The sequence below is a fragment of the Taudactylus pleione genome, unplaced genomic scaffold (assembly GCF_031769625.1).
Source record: "Taudactylus pleione unplaced genomic scaffold, aTauple2 ptg000140l, whole genome shotgun sequence".
NCBI lineage: Eukaryota > Metazoa > Chordata > Amphibia > Anura > Myobatrachidae > Taudactylus > Taudactylus pleione.
Window position 1 is genome coordinate 2,597,818 of NW_028284542.1, and position 22,269 is coordinate 2,620,086.

At 46.9% G+C, this 22,269-nt stretch overlaps 1 pseudogene; it reads right to left on the reverse strand.

The window, feature by feature from the left end:
* Positions 1–243: 243 nt before the first annotated feature.
* LOC148522746 (uncharacterized) lies at positions 244–3,849 on the reverse strand (annotated as a pseudogene).
* Positions 3,850–22,269: the final 18,420 nt, after the last annotated feature.

Consider the following 22,269-nt stretch of genomic DNA (forward strand, 5'->3'; position numbering starts at 1 on the left):
AATGCCCAAACACCCAAATAAAGGTAATATCCAGCCGAGAACCTGTCAAAAAGCAATAGAGAAACATTAATAATGATGTTAAATCAAGCCACCTAAAATGGCCAATCGGAACAACCTCAGCAAAGCCATTTAAGTAAAACTACTGCTAAAGCATGTGCACAAAAGAAAAAAGGGGAGGGCGAGAGGGGCTAAATTGCCTCCAAAACCGTGATGGAAGGGGGAGGGGCTAAAAATGGGCTTAAACTAAGGAGGGGAAAGGGAATCCCAACTTGACCTGAGGCAAAACACAAAACTTCCACAAGCCGCGGTTAACACTGTTGGTAAAACAAAATTCCTCAAGACCTCCACCCAATACCGTGACGAGTAGCTACTTCCCAAGCTGCAATTAATAGTCAGACCGAAGTGTCCGACGTATCTCTGGTACCCCCCAGACTTCCATCTGCCTAACGCCCGAATTTCGCTCACCGACCACCCTGCCACAGCAGCATCTGTTGCAGCACCGATGAGAAAGGTGTGCGTGCCGTAATCAGACGGCAATAAACCTAACTCCGAAACACAACTCTTCAAAATCCAGACAAACTGGAAGTGCGTGACTGGTGACGCATCCAGATGCCGCAACCAAGTACCCACTCCACCAGGCCGAGAACGCAAGTAAGCCAATGCCAGTATGACGGGACAAATGCTCTCATCCTGCAACGACCCAGCGATACCCAACGACCCCTGCTGATCCTGATTTTTTGAACGACGAATCAAGCACAGCACAGCCTCGGAAATGACCGAGATGTGCGAGCGAAGCATAGGCGAATCAGCCGTCCTGGAAGGGGTGACCAATTCCCCTACCCTAAACGTCCCATGATACGCCATCACAAAACCCAGTCTAAATAGACCCAGCTCGTATGATGACGAGCACATACACGCCATTACTTGCAAAAGGCGACTCAACAAACCCCCGTCAATTGGCGGTCCGGTAGAGCAGGGGCTACTCTAGCCCAACCCTTCAGGACACGCGACAGAAAAAATGACTTAGTCATGTTGTGTTCGCCCCGAAGACGAAGGAAATAGGAAATCCCGGCTAGCAATTTCCCAACGTACGACCGAGACTTGCCCGACGAATATAGGTGTCAAACTCCATCAGTCCAAACCCCAACCCTGGCGCTCCAAAATGACCCGGTTTCTCCAAAAGTGCTCGAGCGCAGCCGAGCACCTCTGGAGGAAATCTCGCTCTCTGGCGGACTTCCTTCACTTCAAGTTTGTCCTCTCTTCATACAACTCGGCCCTCTCTCACCAAGCAATCCTTCTTCCAGTTTGCTTCAACTCTCAGTCCTCCAATCCCCGCCGCCTTTTTGGTACTTTCAACTCGTCCCACCCCTCCAATCCTCCCTCACTGCATTTGACTTTGCCTCTTTCGTCTCTTCCAAAATTGAGGCAATTCGTCACAGTATTTCCTTCAATCTCCTTGCTGCAACCCCATCTCCCCCACCATCTGTACCTCCCGGCCACCCCACCTTGTGCTCCTTCGGCCCCACCACGGGCGATGAGGTCCACTCCCTCATCTTGTCCTCTCCCCCTACCACCTGCCCCCTCCCTTCTCAACTTCTACGCTCCCTCTCCACCGCCTGCTCCCACCTTGCTCACTTTTTCAACTTATCTCTCTCCACCGCCATATTTCCCTCCTCATTCAAGCATGCTCTAGTCACACCTATTCTTAAAAAACCTAACCTCGACCTGTCCTCATCCGCCAATTACCGCCCCATTTTTCTTCTCCCTCTTGCCTCCGAACTACTTGAGTGGCTTGTCTACAGCCGCATCACCAGCTATCTCTCTGACAACTCCATCCTTGATCCTCTTCAATCTGGCTTTCGCCCACTTCACCCCACTGAAACTGCCCTGGCCAAAGTCACCAATGACCTGCTTGCAGCCAAATCCAGGGGCCACTTCTCTCTGCTCATCCTCCTGGACCTCTCTGCAGCCTACGAAAATGTGGATCATACTCTCTTCCTCCGCACCCTTCAGACCTTTGGCATCTCTAACACCATCCATGCCTGGTTCACCTCTTACCTCACCAACCGCTCCTTCTCTGTGCCTGCCTCTGGCTCCACCTCCCCCCCTTCCCATTGGTGTCCCGCAGGGTTCTGTCCTGGGCCCGCTGCTCTTCTCCCTGTACACCTCTACACTAGGAGAACTCATCAGCTCCTTTGGCCTCCAATACCACCTCTATGCCGATGACACGCAACTATACCTTTCTTCTCCTGAGCTCTCCACTTCTGTCCTCTCAGGTATCCAGCTACCTCTCTGCCATCTCTTCCTGGATGTCCGAGCGCTCTCTGAAGCTCAACATGGACAAAACCGAACTCATCATCTTTCCCCCTAATAGAGTCTCAACTCCAACCAATCTCACTATCACTGTTGACAACACCATCATCTCCCCTGTCCCCCAACTTCGCTGTTTGGGTGTTACCCTTGACTCCACACTCTCCTTCACCCCCACATTTAACCTCTGTCGGTTCCAGCTACGCAACATCGCTGGCATTAGGCCTTTCCTCTCCCAGAATGCTGCCATACTGATTATTTATTCATTAATAATTTCTCGGCTTGACTACTGCAACCTTCTCCTTACTGGCCTCCCACATTGCCATCTTGCCCCCCTCCAGTCTGTTCTCAATGCTACAGCTAGACTTATCTTCCTCTCCCGCCGTTCCACTTCTGCTGCTCTCTTCTGCCAAAACCTGCACTGGCTCCCATTCCCCTTCAGAATGCTCTTCAAACTCCTCACCTTCACATACAAGGCCCTCTCTAACTCTACTGCTCCCTACATCTCCATCCTCATCTCCTTACATACTCCCTCTCTCCCTCTCCGGTCGGCCAATGAGTGTTACCTATCCTCCACCCTGATTACTTCATCTCATGCTCGTGTCCAATATTTTGCCCGTGCAGCCCCCCTCCACTGGAATGAGCTTCCTCGCTCGATCAGGCTCTCCCCGACCTTGCAGAGCTCCAAACGTGCACCGAAAACCCACCTGTTCACCAAAGCATACCGTTCCACCAAATAACCATGTTACCAGGTCTCTGTCCCTCCCCCCTCAGCCATCTCTACCTTGCTTACTTCCTGCACTCAGGTCCCCCTCTGCACACTCATGCCTCATGTCATCTGTCTGTCTCCCCTAGATTGTTAGCTCCTAGGAGCAGGGTCCTCCTCCCCACTGTCTCACAGCTTTCTACTCTAGCACTTCGATGACAGCCTTCACCTTCAGAGCTGTACTGTGTATGGAGAATTGTGTTGCTAATTGTTACTTGTGTTCTGTTTATATTTTGGTTACTGTATTGTAATGTACTGTTCTGTGTACCCTTTACTGTATGTACGGCGTTGCGGACCACTTGTGGCGCCCTATAAATAAAATGTAATAATAATAACAAAGGCAAGCATCATTGAATTAGAACGCTTACCTCTGTTCTACCTATGCAACTGGAATGTATTCCATTGCTCCCAAGCAGAAAGATAGACAAGGTGAGTAGCCGGTGCCAACGACCGCCGTGCTAATCCCTCCATGTCAGCCGGATCACCTGCCATAAATAAAACGGGCATAATTCACCTATTTCATCAGCATGAGGTGCTAACTGCCTAAACTTCACTCACTCGAAACGCGATAGAGCATCTGCAATGGCATTATCCACCCCCGGAACATGCTCAGCCCGCAGCAAAATGTTACCCTCTAGACACCGTAATAGGCGGATAGCCGGCAAGCACGAGGACTTTTGCCTATTAATGGCTTGTACCACCCCAAGGTTATCGCACCAGAAAATCACAGCCCGGTCCTTCAAGAATCCACTCCACAGCTCCAAAGCCACCATTATAGGAAATAGCTCAAGCAATATCAAATTCCTCGTCAAACCTTCAGTAACCCACTCAAACGGCCAAGGTGCAGCACACCATTCAACATTAAAATATGCTCCGAAACCACCGGAGCCGGCCGCATCTGTAAACAATTGAAACACCGGGCTGGCAACTGGGAGCGAAACCCAAATCCTAACCCTATTAAATTTCCGCAAAAATGCCTCCCGCACAAGCAAATCGCTACAAACGGGGCGGCTGTCGATGTTGATCGACAGCTCGCCCCATTTTGTAGGCGGAGTGGGGGGGTGGCCGGACAAACGCAGGCGTTCCTGAAGGAATGCCTGCCGTTTGTAGGCGGACCTACTGACATCACCAGTGATGTCAGTAGGGAGCTTCCTGCTCTGTTAGAGCAGGAAGCTACCTGGAGCTTCCGGTAGATGAGACCCTACCACAAGGGTCTCGTCGCAAGCCCCGACGTCTCGACTATCGCGACTATCACCTGGTCACTCGCTAAAGCTGTGGGTGGCAACCCACAGCTTATCGAGTGGCCAGGAGGCCGGCTTTCAAAACAAAAGCGGCTGCCCTCATTCAGAGCGAGCGCTCGTTTTTTGCGAGCGGCTCTGAATGAGGGCCTATGTCCAGGGCAGCGTCCAAAGATTGATACACCACCCTGTACAAGTGCTCAGGTATGGCGTTGTTTACAGAGGAACCAACGGGGCAATGTATGTACAGTCAGGTGCATAAATATTGGGGCATTGACAGAATTTTCATATTTTGGCCTCTATTCACCACCACAATGGCTTTGAAATGAAACAAACAAGATGTGCTTTAACTGCAGACTTTCAGATTTAATTTGAGGGTAATTACATCCAAATCAGGTGAACGTTGTAGGAAATTCAACGGTTTCTATATGTGCCTCCCACTTTTTAAGGGGCCAAAAGTAATGGGACTATCAACTCAAAAGCTATTCATGGACAGGTGTGGGCTATTCCTTCATTATTTCATTATCAATTAAGCAGGTAAAAGGTCTGGAGTTGATTCTAGGTGTGACATTTGCATTTGGAATCAGTTGCTGTCGACTCTCAATGAGATCTAAAGAGCTGTCACTATTAGTGAAGCAAGCCATCATTAGGCTGAAAAATCAAAACAGACCCATCAGAGAGATAGCAAAAACATTAGGTGTGGCCAAATCAACTGTTTGGAACATTCTTAAAAAGAAAGAACGCACCGGAGAGCTCAGCAACACCAAAAGACGTGGAAGACCACAGAAAACAACTGTGGTGGATGACAGAAGAATTATTTCCCTGGTGAAGAAAAACCCCTTCACAACAGTTGGCCAAATCAAGAACACTCTCCAGGAGGTAGGTGTATATGTGTCAAAGTCAACAATCAAGAGAAGACTTCACAAGACTGAATATAGAGGGTTCACCACAAGATGTAAACCATTGGTGAGCCACAAAAACAGGAAGACCAGATTAGAGTTTGCCAAACAACATCTAAAAAAGCCATTACAGTTCTGGGACAACATCCTATGGACAGATGAAACAAAGATCAACTTGTACCAGAGTGATGGGAAGAGAAGAGTATGGAAAAGGAAAGGAACTGCTCATGATCCAAAACATACCACCTCATCAGTGAAGCATGGTGGTGGTAGTGTCATGGCGTGGGCATGTATGGCTGCCAATGGAACTGGTTCCCTTGTATTCATTGATGATGTGACTGCTGACAAAAGCAGCAGAATGAATTCTGAAGTGTTTCAGGCAATATTATATGCTCATATTCAGTCAAATGCTTCAGAACTCATTGGACAGCGCTTCACAGTGCAGATGGACAATGACCCGAAGCATACTGCAAAAGCAACCAAAGAGTTTTTTAAGGCTAAAAAGTGGAATGTTATGCAATGGCCAAGTCAATCCCCTGACCTGAATCCGATTGAGCATGCATTTCACTTGATGAAGACAAAACTGAAGGGAAAATGCCCCAAGAACAAGCAGGAACTGAAGACATTTGCAGTAGAGGCCTGGCAGAGCATCACCAGGGATGAAACCCAGCGTCTGGTGATGTCTATGTGTTCCAGACTTCAGGCTGTAATTGCCTGCAAAGGATTTGCAACAAAGTATTAAAAAGTGAAAGTTAGATTTAGGATTGTTTAGTTTGTCCCATTACTTTTGGCCCCTTAAAAAGTGGGAGGCACATATAGAAAACCGTTGTAATTCCTACACCGTTCACCTGATTTGGATGTAATTACCCTCAAATTTAATCTGAAAGTCTGCAGTTAAAGCACATCTTGTTTGTTTCATTTCAAAGCCACTGTGGTGGTGAATAGAGGACAAAATATGAAAATTCTGTCAATGTCCCAATATTTATGCACCTTACTGTATGTAATAAAACTTTATCTTAAATATACGTGGAACCTCACGTCATTTTTTTTCAATGTATATTTAAAGCCAGCTCTGTCTCTGCTGCCTGGTGCAGGTTCTTAATTTACAGTGGAACCCCACACATTTTTTTCCCTGTAAATTTAAGAACTAGGACAGGCTGGAAAGTCCGGGGCTGGTTAGTCTTTTGGGGGGTCATTTTTTGAAACACAAAAACACGTTTTTTACAGGTGCAACACAAGCATCCAGCACATATCTCACTGATATGTGCAGGCTGCTAGCTCGAGAGATAGATTTGCAGAGAGAAAACACTGCAATCTTGGGGGAGAAATCTCATCTTTACTAGCAACTCGGGGGAGAATTCTCGATTTGCTTCACCATCGAAAAACTCACTTTCAGCTAAACTCACTTCTTAGTAAATTTGCAAACCAAAAAAAAAAAAACTCACTCGAGTTTTGGCGATGCAAATCGAGTTTAAAAAAAATAAAAAAACTCAACCAAACTCGAATCTTAAGGTGCACATACACGAGACGATTTTTAACCTGATTTTGTCAGTTTCTACAGGTTGATCAGACCAATCGTTTGAAAATAGATGTATTTTGAGTCTTTTGCGAACCCGATGCGCGTCCCCGCAGTGGTCTAGTTGGATCGCAGATCAGATGGTTTTGCAGAGAGATTCCAGCTGATCGTGTACGATGTGACACACTTTTATGCATCTTATCCTATGATCGTAACGATCAGTCGTACACCATTTGACCACATCTTATGAAAAATTTGAAGGGTAGAATTTCAAGGGCAATCGTCCAACTCATCTTACCAACCTTCAATCTTACTGTGTATGGGGGCCTTTAATAAATTTACCCAAGTCTCAGCTTACACAGGTTGACTGGCTTGTGATGCCAAGAAACTGCATCTGTGGACGCACATCCTGGGCTTGCCACTTACGGAAAACGGGGGGCAGTATGCATTCATGCAGGACCCATTTGGGAATTTGCGTTCAGCATTGCGTGCTGGATTAGGTCCCTAGTTGCGCTCTGCATGTGGGGGAGGGAAAGTAATGTCCATGGGAGTGGAGGCGCCCAGGAAAATATGCTACCAGTGGAATGAAAAAACAAGTCACTTTGCATATCTGGTGGACCTGTCCCAAACTAACTAGTATATGGCAGGAGGTTGTCGATCTCCTCTCGCGCCTCTTTGAGACCACGATTCCCTCTGATCCTCAGCATTTTCTCCTCCCGTTCTATCGGCCCTCCTTATCATGATATCAGAATAAGTTATTCCGACCCTGATCCTTTTCCTATGCAGGTAATATTATCACGGGTCTGGTACGTCTACAAGGTGGAATACATGACTGCTTTATTACGCAACACATCGAAATCTTTTGATAAAGTATGAGCCCCTTGGTTGACACACCAAAACATTCCCTCTCAGTTCAATATTTAACATTTTATTTTTTCTACTACACTTATCTCCTTTATGTTCCCTTGCTTTCTTTACGGCTTTTCTTCTCCTTTTCTTTTCTCTCTATTACTTCTTGACGGGTTGCTGCGAGATATTTTTTCTTCCATCTATACGTTTCTCTTATACTAAAAAATTTAACCACTATATTACTGTTATGAACTGTTACAGCTTACATTTCATATGCATATTTTGTGCTGTAATTTATTTTTGAATATTTGTCTCTATTATTTTATTGTGGTTTGCTCAATAAAAAGAGTATATATAAAAAAAAAAGAAAAAACAAGTCACTATCTCTTACTGAAAAAGAGAATAATAAAAAGCACTGCTGATTGGAGACCCTTTAGCTTAATTATAATAAATACAAATTATTGTCACATACAAATGGCCATATATAAGCACACAAAAATACAAGACAATTTACATAAACGACAGTATGTAAAATTGTTTTCTAAAATATCAGGTTAATATCTGAGCATATAATTATAGAGCAGCCACAAGATAGAGCAGGCCGCCAACACTTCCACATATGTTGCTATATTGTGGAAGTGAATAATATACATATAAATGATACACATAAGGTCGTTCCTCTGGCTAATGTCCCAGAAAAATAACACTTCAAGGTTCCAAGTGTATTCTAATCTATACCCTTTATATTGGGTCAAGGACCAATTGTATAGCAGTACTTTTTGTTCTTGATGGTTGAGAGAGACTTGATAATAGATATGTGTAAATACACGGTCTCATATATCTTCTGTCCATTTAATAGTTGAAAACTTTCTCTTGGAATGATAGGGATCTTCCCATCACCCTTAATGGGATATGGGGCCTAATTCCGACCCGCTCGCGAGAGCTGAGCGCTCGCAAGCGGGTCGATGTTGGCCCAGTGTGCATGCGCACGAGGGAGCCGGCTCCGTCGTGCGCATGCGCGAGATCCGGATAGCGACGACCAAGCCGTCGCTATGGGACTCGCTACAAAGGGGGCGTGCTGTCGATGGTGAGTGACAGCACGCCCCCTTTGGTGGGCATGCCGGGGGCGTGGCTGCCCAGACGGAGGCGTTCCCATGGGAACGCCTACCGTCTGAGGCCGGCCCCACTGACATCACTAGTGATGTCAGTGGGAGTGCTCTCGGCTCTGATAGAGCCGAAAGCACTCCAGGGCTTGCGGCAACGAGACCCTACCACAAGGGTCTCGTCGCAAGCCCGATGGTCGCGATGGTCTTGACCATCGCGACCATCTTTTTGGCTGCTCGCTATAGCTGTGGGTGGTCACCCACAGCTATGCGAGCGGCCAGGAGGCCGCTCTAAAATTAGGAAGGACGGCCCTGATTCAGAGCGAGCGCTCTGTCAAAGCGTCTGGCTCTGAATCAGGGCCATAGTGTCCAGCCAGGTAGGCGTAATATCAGCTATCATTCATCCGCTTTGCATGCAGAAATAATTGGCAAAAGTCTTATTATTGCCCAGATAGCGGTATTCACTGAGAGCTGTTTTTAGTTGTTTTTAAGATTACTCACAGTAAAGCTGATCCAACAGAGCGTCCTGTATTGGTGGATGATAATGTGGAGCTGAAGTCTGTAACACGTTTCCCTGCCTTGTGGTATACATCAGCGGCTTCCTCAGACTATCTCTTACTGGCCCACTCCTATACAGCAGCTGTGTGCAAGATTTTTTTCTGCAACTTTGCTTCACTAAAATAGTCACTCCTCGGCTCCCCTTTGTCACAGATTAATGCTTCACAACTAAACCTTGCTCAACCAATGCTGTATAGAATCGTGAAAACCCATCAAAATCCGTCCAGTGGTTCAAGAGATTAGCCCGAATGAACAGACAGACCCTTAAACAGGGGACTTTGGAGCTCATTCAGAGCCACTCGCAAGCGGCCGCTCACTCGTTCGCAGCCGATGGTAAGCGACTGCACATGCGTACGCTTCGTTCTGCGCATGCGCAAACCACTCGGAGCAATTGGAATCCGCTCGCTTGCCCAGCAAAGACAGCCCAGTGTAATGAGTGACAGGAGAGGCCGTTTGTGGGTGGTAACAGGGGCAGGACACTAATACCGGGGGAGTGGAGGTGCGAACGCAGGCGTTGCCTGAGTGTTTCAACGTCGTTTCATAGGCGTGCATAATTAACAGCCAGCGTCATAGTACACGTCACATGCCTGTTTTTTACACTGAAGTCCTCGCAGTGCTTGCGGTAGGGTAAGGCAACCACAAGCGCTGCGATCGCTTCGGATTGTCCTCGATGTACCAATGTTTTAATACACTTCCTGGAGATGACGTGCGCTAGTGGGCGTCTCCTCATAAGCTAACGAGCGTTTCTAGACACAAAGTGATCACTCGCCAAAACAAAGTGGGCGTGCTTATGCCTTTCCGAGCGAGCGACTGCCTTGCTGTCACTTAGCCGAATTTGCATGCGCTGGGTGCGAGCGATTGCATCTAGCGAGCGGGTCTGAATCAGATCCTTTATCTTATATACATAGAGTAGAGATATCATTACACCCACAGTGCATTGCAACGTGCACTAGTGTTAGGTACAAACAGCACTTGCTCACCACTGCTCTGCCGGTGAAGGGGACACGGCTGTTGGAGGCGGCACAGTCCCCTTAAAATTGGACTGTCCTATCTAAATCAAGTCAGGAAATAAAGTTCATATTTGAGTGTTGCACTGTTATGAACCTCATACCAATTACTAAGCCTCTTCCTTATGTGTGAGATCTCCACATGTTTTAAATTAATAACAGCATTTTTATTGCATGTTCTGTGGAAAATTAGATCGCTTTTTTGAACCCTGCTCAAACAATGAGCTGTTTAATGTCACTGTAATGTGTGTAAGCTGCGTTTTACGTCCAATTGAGAGTAATCCAGGCAGGCCGTGCTATAACTCTGAAGGTCTGTCATGAATCACAGCTTGTGGGTTAGATAAACAGTTGTTTTTTCTCTCTGATTTCCCACGATGCTGCAATTGATTTGGAAATGTCATTCCTTAGTGGCTCATTCCACAGCATAACGCAGTGCGTTCGGCCTCTGCAACAGTAAAGTGCCAAATAATAATTCCTGATTAATTGTGAAAATGTGTAGCCGTTTAGGCCTGATTTCCCCCTTATTTTAACAACACAAAAATAAAATTTTTCACTATTGCCGGTAAATCCGTACTGTATGTTTTTCTGTTGTCAACTAGTACAAAAAGATTAAATAGAACTGCCACCAATCCAACTACTATTATAACACAATAATCAATACGATTAAGCAGAAAGTGTTAGTAGTGTAGTGCACTACTGTGCAGTCTCCAGCAAAATGGCTCCTCCAGGAAAGCTTCATTCAATAACCAAGATGGCTGCCGGTAGTGTATCTGGTCATGCGCAGACATCGTAGAGGACTGATGTCTTCCTCTTAGCTACAGAGACACGAGACATCACCCCGCTGCATCAATCGTTCCAGACACTGCACAGTTACCCTCAGAGAGGTGAGTCACCGATTGGTGAGCTCTCTGCACCCCTGGTCCGCTCCATTGCTAAATATATAACAGTGAGTACGGCTGTACATTAACTTTATACCAATAAACAGAGCCTGGTTAAGTTACCTGACTGGTCACTGCCTACACAATTAACCACAGGTGTGTACAGTATTCTGTTTTTTATCAAGGCTGCGCACACTTCCCCAACAGAAAGGACATAGAATTGACAAAGTAAAAGTTAAAAAAAACGAAAATAATTTTGAAGTGAAGCTCGTATGCTCACCCTTACCCCTTACTGACAAAAAATGATAAGATTATACACTGCACATTAATACTGGGCAAACTATTGTTACTTTGACCCCCCTCCCTTTCCCCCACAAGCTTCCAGGGAATCCTGATAGACCGAGAAGCTGACAATTTATTACTTGCCTGAATCTCTGGGAACTTGTTGCTAACCATGAATTTTCCAAAACAATTGGCTCATAGCTGGAGAGAGGCTATGCCGATTCAGATTCCTACCAGGCTTAATTATTCTTTTAGCAAGTTTATTCCAAAAATCCAATATGGTTTAGTTCAGAGGCTTAACATGAAGCCAAAATGCCTTTGACCCAGTTCAGTGTCCAGGGCCGGCTCCAGGGCTAATAGCGCTCTGCGCGCGACCGAATTGAGGTGTGGCCTCATTACCATAGGCCACACCTCATTATGTGATGTTATCTGAGGGGCGTGCCCACATGGCACGCCTCCAAATAACGTTAGGCTGGGGGGAGCCTCACTAGCTGGGCTTCCCTCAGCCCTCTCATGCATGCGCTCAGCATCCATTCAGACTCCGGGGTCCTGGCACCGGCGCGCCGGTAGGGGTCCCCAACCCCCCGATTTGACCACCCGCGGGCCACTTTGGCAGTACTGTCCCGCTGAAATCTGGGGAAGGGTGCGCCCTCTATGGGTGGCGCCCCTGTTCGACCGCTCAGGTCGAACACCCCTAGAACTTGTCAGTGTCTCATCAAGCCCCATTTGAAACATCAATAAAAACCCAAATGGGGAACTGGTTGGCAGACGGATTGTCTTGTGGGAACCCCAGGGGCAACTAACTTGTGGTGGCCGCGACCGATACAATGGGCAAAATAAATATACTGGTGGATTTATTAAAAAAGTAAACTGTATAAATACTCCCAGCACCCCAAATGTGTTGGAACACACTGTAGTGCCCCCCAGTTCATATTGCCCCCAGTTCACATTGTGCCACACAGTACTGCACAGGAAAAGCCATTAGGGAAAATACTCACACCTATACAATTTAGAAAATGTCAGTCAAAGTATATAATGATAATTTATTATGTATTATCCGGGATAGGCATGGTTATTACGATGCTCACATTTATAAGTAATATTTTTGTTTTTATTGAGCAGTTCACCTGCATTGGCCCATCGGTAGCTAATGCCATCTCCAGATGGTGTGAAGTGATCACAGTAGCTATCGGAGCCCCTGTCCCTGCCTGTGTTTTTGGATACGTTAGGGCAAACCTTAATTTCTTATTGCATGTGATAAGCGTCAATAAGAAATTCTCATTAGCATGATTGCTCCCGCCCACAGGCAGAGAAGACAGCGAGCAGTCTTCCACTGCAGCCCACCACACAGCAGCATGTGCTGGGCTGCTGACAAGTAAGGGAGGGGGGGGGCGTCGGACCCTGGCCCTCGCCGGGCCCCTCCAACAAGCCCAAGTGATTAGTACCCGCTCCCCCCACCGCCCTCTCGGCGCCCCTGGTTGTGTGGGAAGCTGTGAGGTACTTAAATGTGCTCATGTGTAATGAACATTTATTTTATTGATAAATGGAGAGAGGAACGGAAAAGCAAAAAGAGCTTGTGGTGAGGAAGAATTAAGAAGAAAAAAAAAGAGATTGATACTGTTAGAAGAGCATTTTGGCTTCGTTTGAGCTGTTCTCTGTGTAACTTCCCGATTCAAGATGGCCGCTGTGGAAGGCAAATCACAACCATAAGTTCCACCGTGAGACAATTGTCTAGAAATGTGTGTCTTTGTTTGGCTTGTAGAATTCGATGCTTTTTATTTTATCATGGGACTGCCTCAGGCTCCAGGATATGCATGACCCTGGTGATGTGTGGGAGCCCCAGCGTACGTTCCCACACTGGCTGCTCTAGTTGGTCTAAACTGGTGGTCTTCAGAAGGGTTTACATACCACCTGGATAAGATCTAATATGATTATTGCTTAATGGTGGCACATCTTGAGATCAGTTTTACTTATGACTGGAGTGTGGGTCAGTAACCAGCTCCTTTTTCTGAGCTCCAAAATATGGTGGCTGTGATTGGCCAGTGACCCAAAGGAGATATGAACACAGGCCCTGATTCAGAGCCAGACGCTATTTGCGGTCGTTCGTTCACAAAAAAGGGGTGGCTATTCAAATGAACCGTTCGCTCTTTGCGGTCTGTTGACGCCTCTATGTCTGAACGAGCGAACAAAACTTGCGGTCGTAAAATTGAAAATACGCCCCCTGGCCGCTCGCATCATATGTCATGTCCGCTATTTATTAGATTAATCGAGTACATCGAACAGCGTATGAACTGCTCGCTATTCTTGTGGTTGGTTTTTCCTACCGCTATCTTGCGAGCAGTTCTGACTATAAAACAGCCAAGTGACGTGGTCAATGACGCTGCTGTACTAATTATGCACACCCTTAAAACGCCCGTTTTGACCTTTAAGCACGCCTGCGTTCTGAATTCCACTCCCCGTTTTCAAGCACCTTCCCCTGTTACCACCCACATACGCCTCCTCCTGTCACTCAAAATGGCAGGCATTCGCTATTTAGCGAACAAACGATTTTCGGCCGCACTGACTGGTTCGCGCATGCGTATTACAATCCGTACGCATGCGCAGATGAGCGAACATCGCTCATAACGAACGAGCGGCCGCTTACGAGCGGCTCTGAATGAGGGCCACAATCCAGAGATTGCACCGTGACCACTGCGAGAGTTTTCACAAGAGGTGGAAGAGTAATTGAGGGGTCTATTTACTAAGCCTTGGATGGAGATAAAGTGAAGGGAAATAAAGTACCAGCCAATCAGCTCCTAACTGCCATGTCACAGGCTGTGTTTGAAAAATGTGTTTGAAAAATGACAGGAGCTGGTTGGCTGGGAGTTTGGACCTCATTCAGAGTCGGTCGTTGCGGCCGCACGGTCGTAGGGGAAAGGGGCCGGATATGCAAATGAAGCGATCACAAGTTGCGGTCCTAAGATGAGATCGTTAGCTGAACGACCGAGGGTAAGAAGCGGCCGTAAGACTACATCACGCCCCCTTCTCGTTCACCACACACGTCATCTCCTGGGATATAAGGATTAATCGAGACCATCGGAATCCATCGGAACTGGTCGTAGAGCTAAAGGTTGACCATACCCTCTCTTAAGCTCTACGATCATGTCAGTGTAAACCCTCCTGTCACGTGTGCCATGACACTACTTTGTTAATTATGCACTCCCATAAAACGCCGTTCGCATAATTAGGCACGCCTGCGTTCGGATCTCCACACCCCCGTTTTCAAGCACCTTCTCGTTACCACCCACAAATGCCTCATTCTGTCACTCAAACTACCGACCTGGCGGTGTTCAAGGAGAGAGAAATTTCTGATCGTAGCCGCTAGTTTGCGCCTGCGCATTGCGAACTTTACGCATGCGCAGTTTAGCGAACATCAGTGGCGTACGACCGTGCGGCCGCAACGACCGACTCTGAATGAGGTCCTTTATCTCCAGCCAAGGTTAAGTAAATCCCTAAAGTGTATTAGCTGGATATATACGGGTAGCATTAACTTTTAACAGAGGCAGTTTGGTCAATCTTCATAACTGTAGAGAAGACAGATTTCCTCCTAACTATAATCACAAAGTCTGTTATCCCTGAGATTATTTGATTATTTTACAACACAAAGGAATGTGCCAAAAGAACAAGAGTCCAAAGCATTGTAATCCTCTTCCACAATCAGCAAAACCCTGGGGGGGGTTTATACTTTATGCAAGTAAACAACAATTAGAACAAGCAGTTTTTTAGTAGAGATGAGTGGTTTCGGAGATCTGAAATCCGAACCCCCCGATCCGAGCCGGATACGAGTCAGGTTCGAGTTTTCCCACCTGACTCGGATCTGAAATCGAGACAAAACGTCATCGTCCCGCTGTCGGATTCTCGCGGGTTTTGGATTCTATAAAAAGTACCCGCGTCGGCGCCATTTTTCACTCCGGCTGTGGACAGTGAAGAGGGAGGGTGGGAGTTGTGCTGCTGTTGTCGTCCATAGGGGCTGTGTCCACTCCAAAGTCCATAGGGGCTGGCTGGGCTGTGTTGTGCTGCTGTTGTCCATAGGCGCTGGCTGGGCTGTGTTGTGCAGTGTCCCATAAAGGCTGTAGTCCTAAAGGGGTGCTGTAGTGTTGTCCAAAGGGTGCTCTGTCCATCAAGGGTGCTCCCCCAAAGTGCAAAAAAATATATATTTTTCTGTTTGTGCGCGCTGTAGCCGAACGTGCATCAACAAAGTAGCGCCAAGCGTGCGCATGTGTCATAAGTAAAGGGCTGGCTGGCTCGTCTGTTGAAGGGTGGTGTAAACCCCAAAATGGAGGAATTTATTTTTTTGTGTGTTTGTGACTTGTGTGCGCTGTAGCCGCACGTGCATCAAAAAAGTAGCGCCAAGCGTGCGCCTGTGTCATAAGTCAAGGGCTGACTGGCTCGTCTGTTGAAGGGTGGTGTAACCCTCAAAGTGCGCTCCAGAAAAACCCCAAAAAACCTTTTTCTGTGTTTGTGACTTGTGTGCGCTGTAGCCGCACATGCATCAACAAAGTAGCGCCAAGCGTGCGCCTGTGTCATAAGTCAAGAGCCAGCTGGCTCGTCTGTTGAAGGGTGGTGTAACCTCCAAAGTGCCGGAAAATATTATTTTTTCAACCCGCTGGCGGTGATGCAGGGCAGACAGGAACAAGTTTGGACATCTGGTCCGGACTGAAGGACCTGCCAACAATTTTTGACATGTCTACTGTCACTGCATATGATACTGTCACCATTGACAGAATGGTGGAGGATTACATCGGTGACAGCATCCAAGTAGGGATGTCAGACAGTCCGTACCTGTACTGGCAGGAAAAAGAGGCAATTTGGAGGCCCCTGTACAAACTGGCTCTATTTTACTTAAGTTGCCCCCCCTCCAGTGTATACTCCGAAAGAGTGTTTAGTGCAGCCGGGAACCTTGTCAGCGAAAGGCGTAGGAGGTTGCTTCCACAAAATGTGGAGAAGATGATGTTCTTCAAAATGAATGGTCAATTCTTCCAGGGAGACCAGCCTCCAGAACGTACAGAGGGACCTGTGGTGGTGGATTCCAGCAGGGACGAATGAATACTCTGTGAGGATGAGGACAACACTGAAGAGGGTGAGGAATCGGTGGATGAGGAGGATGAGGATGACATCTTGCCTCTATAGAGCCGGTTTGTGCAGGGACAGATTAATTGCCAGCTTGTTTTATGGGAGCCCAAACGAACCAATCATTTCAGCCACAGTCGTGTGGCAGACCCTGGCGCTGAAATGATTGGTTTGTTAAAGTGTGCATGTCCTGTTTATTCAACATAAGGGTGGGAGGGCCCAAGGACAATTCCATCTTGCACCTCTTTTTTTTCTTTGCATTATGTACTATTTGGGGCCTAGTTTTTTAAACTGCCATCCTGTCTGCCACTGCAGTGTCACTCCTAGATGGGCCACGTGTTTGTGCCACCCACTCGTGTCGCTTAGCATAGTCATCCAGCTACCTCGGTGCAACCTTTTGGCCTAAAAACAATATTGTGAGGTGTGAGGTGTTCAGAATAGACTGGAAATGAGTGGAAATGAATGTTATTGAGGTTAATAATAGCATAGGAGCAGAAAAACCTACAAATTCTGTGATGTTAGCTGTTTTTATGCTTTTTTTCAAAAAAATACAGATCCAAAACACAAAACCCAGAACCCAAAACACGGAAGGGTGGTTTTGGCAAAACCAATCCAGATCCAAAACACGAAGAAAGATTCAGATCCAAAACCAAAGCACAAAAAGTGGCCGGTGCACACCCCTATTTGCAAAATACATATTTATTAATATTCAATTTGAATATATAACTTTACAGCTGCAAATATATACAGGTGTGTCCAAATATACCTATCCCTAAATCGCTCCAATTAGCCCTGTTCGGCGTACCATGAAAAATGTGACTAAGCCGCGCCATGTGTCTTCTTCACCCAATAATTTACTCACTTTGCATCTTTTTCGAACCAGTAATGTCACCAAAGCACTTGCTACACTTTCCCTGTACACGTCTACTGGAATTGCATGCAATAGTAGCGCGAAAAATACATTAATATGAGAATAAAGGCAAGACCGATGCAACAGAGCAGCGCCACTTGTCCCGCCATGCAGCATTGTGCGAGGTTACACTGCCAGGTTTGCGAGAAATTGCGAATCCTAAGTCCCCACTACAAGTATGTTTGTCTGCGGCTGTAATGCAACAAAGTCGCTAAAATGCGAAAGCACAAGTCCCGCTATCAGTGGTGCTGCGGCTAAGTTGCGCCAGACGTCTCGCATCATATGGCGCAAAAGTTGCTAGATAAATGAGGACACATCTGTATATACAAACAGCTCTTTTTCTGATGTTACTCAATGGTACACAGTACACTATAGTACACGTCTGATTGTCTACGGCTGTGATGCGAAAAAGATGCTAGAAAGTGAAACTATGAATCCTACTATCAATGGTGCTGCATCTAAGTCGTGCCATGCGTCTCGCTTTATATGGTGCAAAAACGCTGGGTGAAAGAGGATACACCAGTATACATATAAACTGCTTTTTTCTGATGGTACTCAATGGTCACAGTACCGACAGCTTTTTTTGTATAATTTTTTTATAAGTAGTTCTGGAAACAGGGACAAGTCTGTGAAAATATAAAATAATTGTCTGAAGACTTGTCCCGAGAATGGAAGCTACTATAACTATTGCATCTGTTGAGAGAGAACGCCCTGCGACACACTTTGTATGGCAAGCTAGTTGTATGCAAAAATATAAAAAAATATAGATAGGATGCTGTCTATATCTCAGCAATTGACTTCAGTAGGTATCCAAGTGGAGGATAAAGAGGTTGCAGTGGTGATGCTGCAAAACCTTACGCCAGTTTATGATTTTCTTGTAGTAGCTTTGGAGTCATGAGCTGCTAAGCTATCAATGGAGATTGAATGGGCCAAACAACTGCAGTTTCAAGAACCCATATCCCTGAGACAAATGCTTAGAATTCCACTGTTAAACGGCATGAAACTTAATAGGCCCAAGTACAAGTGCTTCAAGTGTCACAAAATGGGACATAAGGCCTCGGAATGTAAAGCAAGTGAATCAAGTGGTAATTCATCATGCATGACCGAAAGAGTGAGTCAGCATTAAATCTAGCCAACAGTCAATGCAAAGATTGCTGGTACATGGACTCTGTAATGAAGGTTGGTTCATTTCACTTAAGTCATGTGATTCTGTAAATGTTAGAGTCCACAAGCCACGAAAGTCGGGACAATTACTGTATAGACAGTGCTCTAAAGGAGTGTATATACAACGGTATGGTATACAGATAAGTATGGTAAAAAGCAAATGTACCCCCCTACCACCTTCAAGCTACATGTAGCCTAAAGCCACACCGAGCCTACCCGCCTACCCCCACGCCACACAAAGCCTACCCCTCCATGCCACACGGAGCCTACTGCCTCCCTCCCTGCCCCTGATTACTCATCTGACCTCCCGATTCCGGTAGAGCTGCTCCAGAGTCCCCTCAGCAGCATTAGGAAGCAATTCTAAACAAACCTGGTTTATTCCTATTGCTGTTTTAGAACTAGCAGTCAAAGCTGCAGATGATTGGCAGCTTTGGCAAACCACTCTGTAGTAAATCTACCCTCTACTGGGCTCTTATCGCAGCGATAAGCTTCATACAGACATCTGCCTGATCGCCAGAGAGATAGAGGCTTATTTATAAATAGGCCCCTGATTTTCAATTTTGCAAGTCACGGCAGGATTCTCTTCCCTTATGTCTGCTCTGTGCTTGACAATAATATCAGGCTCTTTCCCCTCTGACCTTTTCTGGGCAGGATTCTAGGGGTAGAGGATCATTAAGCTGAAGTGCGATGCTGATGTTCATGTAGTTCAGCGCTTTTATGCAACTGCGCGTGGGCGGAAATTCCTGCTGGAAAAGTGAGGTGCATTCCTGGGCGGTGACTGGGAGGAGGCTAGAAATTTGTGCAAAACTGGTCTGTTGAATGGGCGTGTTTTGGGAGTGTCGCGGTCGTTTTAGTGAAAGTGGCTGAGGTAGGTATAGGAGGCGGGGGTATATCTATAATGGGTGCAGGGTGTGCGGTGCATACAGGCCTCTGGGTCCAAGGGGGGCCCACACACCCTGCACCCATGCTCTTTAATACTTACCTCTCCGAAGTCCCCCATCGGCTGTAGAGGTGCTACACAAAATGCCTGGAAAATGGCCACCGTGGCCATTTTCCCGGTGTTCTGCGCATGCGCAGTAGGGAAATCACTGGGAAAATGGCTGCCGCGTAATTTCCCCGGTGACCTGCACATGCGCAGTAGACTCCGGGCACAGACCACTGCCCAGAGCCTGCTGAGGCTTAGTGTGCGGCGGCCTCCAGACAGAGAGAAGGGGGCCCTGAACGGGGAGTGACCACGGGCCCCCTCCTCTCTTCATACGCCCTTGATAGGAGGCTGTATTCAGACGGAGAATCTGCACCTGCTAGAGGGCTGGCACAAATTTCGATGGTGCGACTACCATTCGGATGTACCCAAGGTAAGGACTTTGTAGTGCCATTTGCATAATGTCGCAGACAGAGGACTGCCAATAGATGCTGCTGCGGCGGATTCTGCGTCCATCTCTGAATCACGCCCTTGTTTACTTGCAGCACAGAAAGAGCCTCAGTCACCCTTATAGCACAAATATTAGATGGGCCGGCGGTGGGGGCAATCGTATATTCTGAGGGGAAATGGCTTTCCCGTTACTTTTTCTTTTTCTGATTTATGCGTAAAAGCATTTTCCAAAAGCCATTTCCTCTTCCTGAGTGAATGAGCGGCCAATTAATGCAAACATATTGCCCCTGGTAATGGCCGTATCATTTACATTTAGCTGCCTGAGCAACAGAATTCGTTCATCAAAAAATGACATTGAATTTTAATATATGAAAGAACAAAGCGGCAACAATGGAGAAGTAGATTCCATCAAAGTGTCCAGGAAATGTCATCCATAACAAGGCTGTGGCCCCACCCCTCGCTTTCCAATGCCTGTAATCGCCAGAAAGGCGGGAATGATGCACAGAATGTACCTGTGTGTGTTTGTGTATGAGTGCGCTTAGCATGGACAGAATAACCCGTATGTGTGTGTGTCACGACCCTGTCTAGTTGTCACCTTTTTGCCCTGGGACTTACCCCTGTCAGCTCCCCCATGGATCTGTGTGTGTAATTTGCCTGGAGGATTTGCTCTGATTATTGCACCTGGCCTCTTCTCTGTCTGTGAGCACTGCTAGCCCTGATTGGAATCACAGGTGTGGTTCTGATTCTCAGAGCTGCAGAGATGAATACTCCCTCTGCATGTTGTGCCTTCCACCACTCAGAATACTACTACCAGACCACCTGTCCGTATCCACCAATTGCTGCCAGACCCATGGTATATATATCCTCTCCTGATAGCATTCTGGGCCTGAACATCTCGTCTTCCCGTGGTGTATGGTTCATGCTGTTCCTGCATTCAAGTATTCAAGTATATCACTGAAACCTGCTACAGCAATCCCTGGCGCTATCCAGAAAACCTGTTTCAGCTGTACCTGGCAATCCAGTAAATCTGCTGGCAGCAACCCCCTGGTGCTTCCAGAAAACCTGTTACAGCCAAACCTGGCAATCCAGTAAGCCTGCTGACAGCAACCCCTGGTGCATCCCGAAAACCTGCTACAGTAATACCTGTCATCCAGACATCCTGTTACAGCAATACCTGGCCTGTGCTCTGCTGCTAGTCCTACTCCTGGTTGGTTCCTGGCACTCTGTAAACCTGCATCGTGTCACCCTGCCTAGCTTCCTGCTGTGGATCAACTCCTGCCCCTTTTACCTACCTACTCCCTCCCTGAACCTAAAATTCCCAAACCTACCCATTCCTTCCTGAAACCTGTTATTCCCAATTATCCAATCCAGCCTGCACCTGAGTTCCAGTCTTTGTCATAGAAATTCCAGATTACCCTGTTTAGCCCTCATCTCAGCATTACCTGACTTCCCTTCAGCCATCCACGTTGTTCCAGTCCAGTGTCAAGCTCATCAGTTCAGTCCACGTTGTTCCAGTCCAGAGTCAAGTTCTTAGTTCATCAGTTCAATTCAACAAGTCTTCCTGCCGGTCCCAGTCTGGTCTCTCCAGTTCCTGTCATTTATCATCAAAGGCAGTTTTCACTGCTACACAAGTCTTATAAATAGAGCTATCTACATTATCTGTGATTCCAGTCATGCCGGCCTCCGTTGAAACCCGATCACCACCTGAGACGGGTAACTCGCGGACACCAATTGTGACAGTGTATGAGTGTGCCAAGTATGGACAGAATAACCCGTATGTGTGTGTGTGAGTATGAGTGTGCTAAGCATGGACAGTATTACCCGTTTGTGTATGAGTGTCCTAAGCATGGATAGAATGAACTTATGTGTGCAAGTATTAGTGTGATAAATATGTACAGAATGTACCCATGTATGTATGTGCTAAGCATGTACAGAATGAACCCAAGTGTGTGAGTATGAGTGTGCTAACTATGGACAGAATGTACCTGTGTGAGTATGAGTGTGCTAAGCATGGACAGAATTAACGTGTGTGTGAGCAGGGCCGTAGCTAGGGTAGTGCGGCTGCTGCCATCGCACAGGGCACCACAGGTCAGGGGGCACGGTTTGGGCCTGTCACATTTCTGTTATCCTTCTTGCTTGTAGCTTCCTCTTATTTCATCCCCAGCATCTCCTGGCCTCCCCTATCTCTTCCCTGGCCCTTCCCCATGAGGCCATGGCCCTTTTTTGGGTGCATTATGTCCCTTTGAAAAATGAGGGGGGCACCAATGCTCTTTCTGGCAAATGGCACCAAAAAGTCTAGTTACGGCTC